The sequence below is a fragment of the Trichechus manatus genome, unplaced genomic scaffold (assembly GCF_000243295.1).
Source record: "Trichechus manatus latirostris isolate Lorelei unplaced genomic scaffold, TriManLat1.0 scaffold00155, whole genome shotgun sequence".
NCBI classification, from domain to species: Eukaryota; Metazoa; Chordata; class Mammalia; order Sirenia; family Trichechidae; genus Trichechus; species Trichechus manatus.
In genome coordinates this window covers 1,631,431-1,643,119 of record NW_004444091.1, presented here as the reverse complement: position 1 = coordinate 1,643,119, position 11,689 = coordinate 1,631,431, and the positions used below count along the sequence as shown (strand labels likewise).

Below are 11,689 nucleotides of genomic sequence, written 5' to 3'. Positions count from 1 at the left end.
TGTTACTGTTACATGAGAAACTATCTGTTCTGTAAGCCTTCACCTGAAGTACAATAAAATATTAAAAAAAAAAAAAAAAAGGTCTGCCTTGAGCATTATGCTCTTTAAGATCTATAGGAGATTAAACGACAACAGCAACTGGAAAGATTAGATAGGAACCTTAGAAGACAATGAGTTTATGTTAATGAAGAAGGAACAACTCAGAAAAGGAGCGTGAGAATAGCTACACAACTTGAAGAATGTAATCAATGCCACTAAATTGTGCACGTAGAAACTGTTGAATTGCTGTATAAGTTTTGCTGTATATTCTCAACAAAAACTAAATAAAATGTAGATAAAATCTGATATACATTACACTATGATTTAGATAAATATACACTTATATTTATATTTTGTATCTTTTTTGTTTTTAAACTAAGTATATAATTGTGACACATAAATAGTGAATATTGTTTTAAAAATGATCTACACAGTAGACCATCACAACCCTCCAATAACCCTCCCCTTTATGTAATCTACACCATTTTGTGAAAATTACCAGCTCTTAGAGAATTCAAGTTCAGATAACAAGCAAAAGAAGAAATTAGAAGAAAAAGTTCAAAAAACTGGGAGGTCAAGGTGCCTACCATCTAGACTTGCCTACCTAGTCATGGGGGATCCCCATGCAAAAATTAATATTTCTTTATATTGCCTGAAACTTTTCACACATTAAGGAAGTTTAACAAGCACCCTCTTTTAAATTATCTTTTAGTGACAGTAGAGCTCTAAGAGACTTGTGAGTGTGGCTGCATTTAAATTCTTTTCTTCCCGATGTCTACATTGAAGGAATGGGACTTATGATTTGGGAGAGGTATCCTATTCATCGATTCTAGGATATGTACATTTTTCATATTTTAGCATCTCTAAAATTGGGATGCATCTTACAATCACTGGCTTCTTATAACTAACTGGAAGTACATTTCCTTTATAAGTAATCTATAAAATTATGATGTATCTTACAACTGATGTAATTCAATGTAACTCAACAATTAATCTAAGTGCTGAAGAGTTGGACTGACCTGACCAATACGGACCTTGAGGAATTAAGAAGGCAATCTATAAGAGCCTAAATACTAGTAAAAAGTGGGAAGGGGAAGGACAGGAAATAGTTCCTAGTCTAAAATTTAGCCAGAGAGAATACAGCCTTTCTCTCCATGGCTCCCTGTTCCCGAGATACAAAAATCAGATCAGTATAGTAGTTCAACAGGCTAGAAAGGGACCTTCTCCCATTTATTCGTTTTAATATGCAACAAAATCAGGTACAGGCCCAGCCTGCAGTCTAGTAGCAGAACTACTAATTGTATAAAAATATCTGTAAAAGACCAAATGATTCATGGAACTGCACACATGTGCATATTATTGTATATAAATTATATTTACAGAAAGATTTTTAAAAAAACAAATGAGTAAATGCATTAAGAAAATAATAGATATAAATCAAATTCAGAACAAGGGATTCCATCCAGAGGAAGAATGGGGAAGACTTCACAAAAGTGCTGGATTTGAAATGGGGTTTAAAGAATGGATAGCACTTGGCCATATGGCAATTGGCCACATACGGAGTCCACGTAGAGGGAGCAGGATAAGCAACAGCAGTGGTGGAGGGAAAAAGGAACATATATAGCGAACAAAATCAGTGTAAGGTAATACAACAGAATATTACTCAGTAATAAAAAGAAATGAAATTCTGATACATGGCAGAATCTTTAAAATATTATACTGAGCAAAAAAAGTCACAAAAGGACCGATATTATAAGATTCCACTTACATAAATATCTGGAGTCCCTGGGTGGAACAAATAGTTAAAGCCTTCGACTACTAGCCAAAAGTTCGGTGGTTTGAACCCACCCAGAAGTACCTCAGAGGACAGGCCTGGAGATCTGCTTGTGAAAGGTCACAGCCTTGAAAACCCTGTAAGGCAATTCTACTCTGCGCATATGGGGTGGCTAGGTGTCAGAATCAACTCAAGGGCAACTAACAACAACATATGAATATCTAGTACAGGAAAGTGTACATACCTAAGTTCATTAGTGGTTACCAGGGACAGGCAGGCGGAGGGGGAAAGGGACTCGCTGCTTAGGGGATACCGAGCTTCTTTGAAAAAAGAAAGAAAAAAAAAAAAACACCAGTTGCCGCCGAGTGGATTCCGACTCGTAGTGATCCTATAGCACAGAGCAGAACTACCCCATAGGGTTTCCAAGGAGCAGCTGGTGGATTCGAACTGCTGGCCTTTTGGTTAGCAGCTGACCTTTTAATCACTTCACCATGAGGGCTCCACGAGCTTCTCTAAAGAGGGATGGAAAAATTTGGACAGGGATATAGCAATAGTTGCACAGCATGCTGAATACAATTAATGTCAATGAACTGTACATGTACGGAATGTTGAAATGGCAAATGTTTTGTTACACACGTATTTACCACCATTTAAAAAAAAAGAATTTAGGAACAACTGCATCAGATAAACTGGATAAAGGAAAAAGTGAAAGGAAGAAAATCATAATATTAGTCCACGTAGGATGAGAAGCTGACTCAAAGTTGGGGGGGGGGAGAAAGTACTGAAAAAGGGAAAATAAACAAATAGAGCAGAAATTTTAAAGAAAAAAATGTGAAAATCAAATAGTACTAAATTTGAAAACTCAATAAACAATTTTCTGGAAAAATATGAAACACAAAATTGACATAAGAAATAGAAAATCTACGTAAACCAGTAACAATTGAATAAATTGAAATAGTATTCAAAGTCCTCTCCAGAAAAAAAAGATTTAGGCCCAAATGGTCTTCTAGGTGAGGTCTGCCAAACTTTCAAGAAACAGCTAATCCTAGTCTAAACTGCTCCTAAGGAGAGAAAAAGAAGGAAAGCTGCTCAACTCATTTTATGAGTCAATTATAACCTTGATCTCAACACTTACTAAGAACTATACCAGAGTAAGCAGAAGAGAGAGGAAAAGCATTATAATATCATAAAAAAAGAATCAACAAACGTTGATTACTGACAAGATGTCACAGAATAGAGAAAGGTTTGATTTGGTATGATATCAACAGAAATAAGGGACACCAGAGAACCACGTTTGGTACGGAAGCGGATTTCAGTTTGATCAAGAACAGTCAGGCAGAGATATGCATAAAACAGTTGGGAAAACAAGATTCAAGTACAAAACAGAAATAAAGAATAGAGATTTGAGATTTATTCATATGGAAGGGTCTGAATAATAATGTCAAGGACCTAGAGACAAACAGAAAGTGATCTGAAAACTGAAACTCGGAGAACACACATTGAGCAGGTAGGAAGAAAAGGCAAAAAATGGACTGAGCCAAACACTGATAATGCCACAGAAATCCCCCTTTTCACCTAGTTAGTTCTTAATCATCCTTCAGAATTGTCCCAGGTTCCAAGGTAACATTTTCAAGGAGGCCTTCCCAGATTCTCCCAGTACCACCAGCACCATATCAGGCCCCCATTTTAAGTTCTGCACTTCAATTATAATCACCATTATATAATTCATTCTTAAATATGTCTCCCCCAAGAAAACCATCAGGGTAAGGATCATATCTCTTGTTTCATCCTATTGCTTTGCACAGTGTTTTGGAATACAGCAAGTATTCGCTGAATGAAATGTATAGATGAATGAAAGCCAGAGAAAGGCATTTTAAAAATGTGAGGTAATACAGAAAACTCAATGAGAGAACTTACAAAAGGTGTTTGAATGTGTTGATTAGGTTACAGACAATCTTCAAATAACTGGTTTCAACAGATCTGTGAAGATGAAATCCAGATAACAAGGGGTTAAGAAGTGAATGGGCGGCCATTAAGTAAAGGTAGGAAAAGGAGACTACTCTTTTAAGAAGTCTGGTTAACAGTGGTAATCTCCAGAGGTGGGATTAATAACTGAATTTTAATTTTATTTCAATTTTGCAATTTTTCTTTAACGAGCACTATTTCTTTTATAAGAAAATTTTTTTTAATTTTCCAAATTTGAAAAGGAAAAGCAGCAATAAGACAGCTTGAGAGAACAGCGGACTCAAGGTAAGGCTTTAAATTAAGGAAATCTTAAACACATTGGTACTTTTAAGAACTCTAGACAATAGAGGGGATAATTCACGCCCCATTAAGTAGAAAAAGAGAAAATAACAAAACAAGTAAGGTGTTAACCAAGTAATAAGGACAAAAAATATTCTTTCTCTGGAATGGAAGGGAAGAAGCAGATGATGGAATCCAGTAAGTTCTTTTTCAGTAAAGGGTTGGGAGAAGTGAGTAAAGTAGAAAAGGTCTGAAAAGAGTTCCATGAAGACCACTGGGGGGTTGGTGTCAAACAGGAATAGAACACTGGTTCTATTAAAATGCATCCTAAATTTCAATCAGCCTTTCATTAACTCAACCAAACCAAAAAACAAAGCAAACCCATTGTTGTCGAGCAGATTCCAACTTCCAGCGAACCCACAGGGCAGAGAAGAACTGCCCCATAGGGGTGGTCCAAGGCTGTAATCTTTACGGAAACAGACTGCCACATCTTTCTTCCTCGGAGCAACTGGTGGGCTTGAACTGCCAACCTTCCGGTTAGCAGCCGAGTGCTTAACCACTGCGCCACTACGGCTCCCTGTCATTAACTCAACCCATTCCTATATCTGAGAACTGCCTATATTTTGGCTTTAAATTTAGTATTTAAGTAATTCTGGTTCATAAACTTTTTATTTCAAAAACTGAAAACGATGATAAACATTAACATTCTACTTTAATTCAGAGTTTCTTAACTACTCTTACAAGTAAACACAGTAAAGGAGTTGTTTTCAACTCAAGCAACAAAATAGCGTCATTTCAAGTATGAGTACCTGAAAAATGCTCCCAAACGTGGAAGTGTTTGCCGAAAGTTTTTAAACTCATCGTATGCCTCTCTTTAACAGTTCCCGAATAGTAGGGAATACCCTGGGTTCAAATCCCAGCTCACTCAGGAAAATTATTTAACCTTCTGAGTCTTGGATTCCTCCTCTTAAAAATGTAGAAAACAATAACCAGAATTTATCGTAAGGATTAAATGACGTAACATAGGTCAATGTGCCAAGTTCATTCTATGTACTCAAAACAGTTTAACCGTTTAAGAGGAAAAACCGCAGCATTCTGACCAAATTAAAACATCTGAGAGCACCAAAGAGTGCGAGTCCCAAAAAGCCAGACCCGAACACATGGCACATTATTTTTCTTCCCTGACGCAAGCTAACTTTTTCTCTTGCCAAACCTTTCCACTAGGAGTCTGGAAAAACAAAAAGGTTACACTCAATTCTGCAGAAAAGTTTTCAGAAACTGAAGTGCAGAATCACAACAGGCACGGCAGGGAAAGACAACAGGTGAACAGAGACCTCCGAAAGACCTGGTACTTTCCCCTTTTCAAGTTTTGAGGGCTGGTTCTACAGCCACCTGAAACAGACTTTTTATTTTTTCCTTTTCGCAGACGTGTATGGAGGCAAATCACAAATATCAACCTCGCAGCTATAGGGCGAGGGAGGTGAGCGCCTTTCCCATTTAAGGATTCAAGACGCGTAGTTGGAGGCTGCTTTCGCCAACACCGCCTTCCCAAACTCGGGCCTGAAACCCGGGGGTGGGAAACAAAAGAGGGGCCGGACGGCGGGACGCCGCGGGAACAGGAATGACACGAAATCCAAGGAGTCTAGGGTGGAACGGTGGTCTCCGGCGGGGACGGGGGAGACAATTGGGGTGGGGGTCGGGGCCCAATTGGCGCAGCGGCCTAAGGGGCGCAGCGAGGCGCAGACTCAAAACAATCGAGGCCGCGGGGGCCCTCCGGACCGATCGGGCCGCCCCCTCGCCCGGGCCCAGCCGTCGCCGCCCGGGCCTCTGCGCGCGCCAGCTCCCTCAGAAACTTCGCGTCCAGCCCCGCGCCGTCCCCTCCGCCGCGGCCGGGTTCTCCCCGCGCGCACACGCACTCTCCAGACGAGCCAACTCACCCGGACCCCAGGGAACTCATCTCCCGCCCTCGTCGCGGAGCAGGGTAGGCGCGGCGAGCCGCCGGGGCGGAGCGGGGGCCCGGCCCAGCCTTCGCCCTCGCGTGCAGCGGCCCCTTGCCCGGTCGCCCCTTTCGCGGCCGTGTGATCCTCGTCTCGCGCGGACGGACGCGCCGGAGCCCAAGCCTTCCTGCCGCCCTCCTCCTTCACCCAGCTCCAGCAGGCGGATTCCAATCTCGGCAGCCGCCGCCGCCGCCGCCACAGCCGACACTCGCACGGGGGCGCGGCGCGGGTGTGGGGGCCGCGTGGGGGGAGGGGCGGACCTCGGCGAGACTGCGGCGCCGCGCGCGCGCACCCAACCCAGGGCGTCGGCCCCGCCCCGCCTCGCCGACTCGAAAGGAGCCGAGCGCACGGCGGAAGCTCCCGAAGAGCCCACGGAGCTGGGCGCCCCGCTGCCGGGGAGGGAGGCTGGCCGCCGGCAAGGGGGCGCCGGGCAGCGGTGGGGGGCGTCTCCCCACCTGGCCCCATCAGCCCCTCCTCACTAACCAGCTCCACCACCGCTGCGGTGGCTGGGGCTTCGTCGCCGCCTTCTTGCTTCGCCCGAGACGAGCCGCCCCTGAGCTCTCCGGAACCTGCCAGCCTAGGCGCCGCTGGGCGACCGTCGGGGGACGCCTGGGACGCCGCCCCTGACGGAGCAGCTGTGACGGAAGCTCGGGGACACGACGACCGTGTGCTGCGGGCAGCTGGGGACACCGGTATCTCCTATGCTCCCGAGTTCCTTCGTGTTACTCCCTTTTCCGACTAACATTCGTAATACCCGTGAGCACCAGTCACCTGGTTTGTTAAATAAGCCTAATCCCTCCGACTTCACACACCACACCAAGGTGGGGAACTGCCAGGTCGTGGTAGTAGTCGTAGTAGTGGCCTTTGCGACAAAGGAAAGAAAAATGCAGTCACTTACATTTATTATTCAGCCAGCTGCTTTCCAGCTTCTCTTTCTGGGCTCTTTGCCAGCCTGCTAAGGCACAGTTAGGGAGGTGGAGGTGAACGGTCTCGGGGTGGGCTGCGCCGTAAAGCAGCACTTCCTCATTATAGAGGATCTCGCAGGCCCTGCCCGCTCGGGGTTCCTGTGCTCTACCAGCCCCAGAATTCCAAAGGCATAAGATAAGGAGCGGCCTTAACCCAACAAAACTGAAGTCAGCGGACTATAAATACTACTCCCATCTCTACCTTTGGTTCACTTTTGTGACCTTGTATGCCCTCAGGAGGCTCATGGGAAATGTAAATAATTGCCACTACCTCGTTTATACTGTTAAAAGTATCCGGTGTCCTGTATGTGAAGAAAGAGGAGATAGACCTATTTTCAATAACCAAATGTGACCGTAATCTCCTTGGTAAGTATTTCAACAAATATATCACGTTAATTAAGGCTCTTGACAAAATATACTTTTCTTTAAAAAAGTCTTTCTTATAAAATCACTCTTAAAACTGTGGGTAAAGAGAAAAAGGGAAAGATAAGAATGTGCCAGACACTGGTATTTGTTTTTACACACATTCTCCCCTAAAGAGATACTTAGATTTAGAACATTGCAAAATAGGCTTGTTTAAATGGTTTTTCCATTTTTTATTCTGTCCTCCTTTTCTCCTTTTACCTACCTTTGTCCTTAAGATACCTCAGATATCCTCTGTAACTCCAAATTACTTTTTGGTTCTATTTCCTTCGCTGAAGTTCTAAGCTCTTTAGCTGTCTCAGGTTTGAGAGTCATTGGTTATAGTATCTTGCCATGCAAGAAGAATTTAGGATAAAAGAGTTTCTTTACATCAATTAAAATGTGTCATTTTTCTTTTTCAAGTTTCCTACATACTAAACTGCTTTAATTATAGGGGAAAAGGTGAAGTTTTGCTTGACAAATTTCAAATTGATCGGCCAAACAACTCATTGATACATGCTAAGCAATGTTTCAGGGCAGAGAAAACCATGGCAAGTGTGTTACTATGCCTCTAGAGCCTCATTTGATTTTTAGACATATGAATCAGTCTATAAAATAGTCAAGACTCTCGGGTTGGAACTTTAATTCCTCACGTTTCTGAAATGGACAAAAGCAGTGTTGCCTGGCTTGTGTTGTATGCTACCATGGAAATGGAAGCAAAATCGAGGCATCAGTGTTTCAGTCATGATGTCTTTGGCCATTTCTCTACAAAATAATCAACTTTTCAAGTCTTTTGAGAATTTTTCTTTGACATCCTTTTGCTCTCCTTAGGTAAGGCCCACCTAGTGCCTAGGTTTAAATCCAGAGCATATCACAGCAGGCTACCTTCTGACAACTGAGCAGGACCTGGTGCTTTCTCTGCTTCCTGGCATGTGTATGCATGCCAGCCTGTTTCTCCGGTTTGCCTGCCCACTGAATGAACAAAGCAGCCAGGAAGGCCAAGGAGACATCTGGGCACGTATGGTCTGGCACCCAAGCTCAAAGGCAACACCCCAAGGTCCAAAGTTAACATTCTCCAATATGGTGGTATTCCTTTAAGTAGGTTAATAGGCTGGACTGGAAATGGGCCTTTTTCCTTTGCACAGTTACTTTAAGGTATAGATCCCAAGAGTGGTAGTGACCACTGATGTAGTATTAGTTTGGAATGGAAGTAACCCAATTATTAGATCTTTATATGACTAGCACCTTTTCATATGGGTCTCAGCTTCTCAAGTAGGTCTTCTTAGATCAGCTATCTCATTTTAACATCCCATCACAGCCAATTTCATTTGCTTCATACCACTCTTTAATATCTGAAATTACCTTGTTTGTTTGTGGTCTGAATCCCTCTGCCCCACTAGAATGCAAACTCCATGAGAGCAAAGACCTTGTCAGTCTTGTTCTCAACTAAGTGCCTGGCACATTGTAGGTGCTCAATATTTGTAGAATAAATGAGATAGGTAAGGATAGAATTTCCCTCTAAGCATTTCTAAACTGTGTCACCAAGACTCTTCCAGTTTTAGGGGGTGTCATGGACTGTGTTAGAAAGGGTGAAGGTTGGGCAGGGAAGCTCTGGATTACAGTATCTTCAGTGAAATGGGACTTCTGCCTTTAGGGATCCAAGTTCAGTGCCAGTTAATCCATCCAGAATCATTTTTCTGTTGTAAAGACTTCATGAGGCAAAAGGCAGCACTAAGTCTTTGTAGGCATGGAGATAAGTTAGAGCACAGTAAAGAGGGACTGGTGAAATATACCCTTAATAGAGTAATACTTTAGATTGGTTTCAAACCGAACATAAAATGGACAAAAGGGCTTAGAAGAGTGGAGGAAACAGCTGCATCTTTCAGCATAGGCACTACACTACTACATAATTTTATTGGTTAATAATACCCCTTCATGGTACAGAAGGACTAAGCCAAAAAAGAAATTGTGTTTAAGAAAAAGATGGCCGTATATAATAATTTAGTGCACAAAAGTTTAAACATCTGAATTTGTTCTTTATAATGGTACAATATTTTACTTACCCTTCTATTTTTACTTCTAAACAACTTGCTCATTCTCCCCTAATTTAATTTCTCTTTGCTCCAAAGCACTTATTTACTATGATTAATAAATCATAGTAGGAAATACTCTCAGTAAACTCTCTTTTAATCATAGTAAATAAGTAGCAGAGTAGCCATCACTTGTTCATGGCCTCTGTAATCCTCCTTCCCCCACCATACCTTTACCATAGAGCCCAGTCCTTTCCAGGACTTCATCCTGAGGCAGGAGGAATTATCAGGGCTCCAGTCCCAAGCCCCTGGGACTTTTTTCAGTCTCCTGCTGTCCTTGCTACTTACTTGGGGAGCCTTGACCTTGGTCTCTTTCTGAGAACTGACTCACAGCCCTTGTCTTGTGCTTGAAGCCCTGGCCTATTAACCTGCCCAGAACTCCATTTTCTCTGCCTGTTGTCTAGACTGAGTCCCAGCCCTACAACACAGACTCTGCTGTGCACTGGTAGATACTCCTGGTGGCAACATGTGTCTGCCTGTGGCTCTTTGTTGCTAGATTCTCTGCTTCCACATTCCACCCATCTATCGGGCCTCTTCTCCGCCATTGCCTCAGGTTGGGCATCCTGATGCCAGCTACTATCCTGGACTACCACCTGTTGTTTACTCACCACTCTGGCTGTGAGGTACTACCTAAGGGCTGGGGCCTCCCCACCCTCACTCCCACTTAGAGCACAGTAACTCTTGTCATTCCCCATCCCGCAGCAGTTCACAGCCCTGCCTTCCCTGTTCTGAGATAGCAGTGGGTTTATGACCTGTTACACTTTATTTTTTTAACCAGATAAAAACGTACACACACACACATATATCCATATACGTGCATATACGTGTGTGTATGTATGTGTGTATTCTGAAATGAAAGCCCCATATCTGATTCTGCTTACTACTAAATACTGATTCTGCTCGATAATTCCTTTGGGACTAGTAGTCCAGAAGTTCCACTGTCTGGAACTTAAGTATGATTACCTTGTAAATGACTAGTCAGAGGCAAGGTGCCATGACAAAGATAAAAGCTGAGATAACTGGGGAGATTTAATCCTAGATCAGGAATGCAGGGTCATGAACAGCCATACTGTACCTTCTGTACATGGTCTGCACAGTTATCAGGAGGTGTTCCTAGGTGAGTGCTGGTGTGGTGCCCCCAGTGTGATCAAGATACTAGCTTATCCACAACGTCTGTTGAGGGTATCTATCCCTGTGCTATACTTACAGGCCATGAAGACAGCAGGAACTGTCTTGTTCTCACTCCTTGTATCCCTAGTATCTAGCATGCTGCCTGGCACACCAGTAAGTGGTCAGTAAATATTTATTGATTGAATGACTGAAAACATTAGGCATTATGGTGGGCTCCTGGCCTATAAAATCTTACAATCAACTAGTAAAAATAAAACAGGTACATAATTTCTTCATTTGATGTTTGTTTCTCAGTCAGTATTTATTGATCTTAAGGTAGTTGATACATCATTGTGTTCTCTATTGATAGTTTGCCCTCACTCTTATTCCTTTTTATTTCTATCAACCAAGGCAGATTTTTTTCCCAGTATTTTTGAGGATTAATGGCAAAGCACCTTGATGAAAGGAGGATCTACTAACAAATGATATACATGATAACAAGCAGCTAGGATTATTATTGACTTTGAATTCTAGCAACTCATTTTCAACAAATAATATTTTTCAAGTTTTAGAATTCCTTTATTCTTTTAAGACAATTTCCTCAATTCTTTCATGGGGAAATATAATCATATTTAACAAGTAACCAGTACCTGTCAGTGTTTCTTTTTAAAATGTAGATTATTTTCCATTTAGTTTGCTCTAAAAACCCATCGCCATCCAGTCGATTCCGACTCATAGTGACCCTATAGGGCAGGGTAGAACTGTCCCATGGGGTTTACAAGGAGCGGCTGGTGGATTTGAACTGCCGACGTTTTGGTTAGCAGCCGAGCTCTTAACCACCATGCCACCAGGGCTCCATTTAGTGTGCTACCTATCCTAAAACCAGTCTTTCTCACTGTAAACCCAAATTCTATTAGCTATTCTCCTCTTTAAACTGATCTTGCCCAGCTTTTCCAGATTTCTCTTAATGTAACACCACTCCCATCAAAGTCTGGGAAACACTGCTGTACAGCAACTTTCTTTTGGACTGGTCTTCCCTCTTCCTCCAGAATGGACCATATTCATTCG

The 11,689-nt window shown here is 42.6% G+C and overlaps 1 protein-coding gene across 6 annotated transcripts in view; it reads right to left on the bottom strand.

Annotated features, from left to right (window-relative positions):
- BMPR1A (bone morphogenetic protein receptor type 1A) overlaps positions 1-9,682 on the bottom strand; it is a 212,499-nt gene extending 202,817 nt beyond the window's left edge. For 3 of the 6 annotated variants that reach the window (XM_004386079.2, XM_023740429.1, XM_023740428.1), the window contains exon 1: positions 5,995-6,260. The gene's annotated coding sequence lies outside the window, so the exon portion shown is untranslated. The other 3 variants (XM_023740421.1, XM_023740422.1, XM_023740424.1) reach the window with 3 other exon arrangements.
- Positions 9,683-11,689: the final 2,007 nt, after the last annotated feature.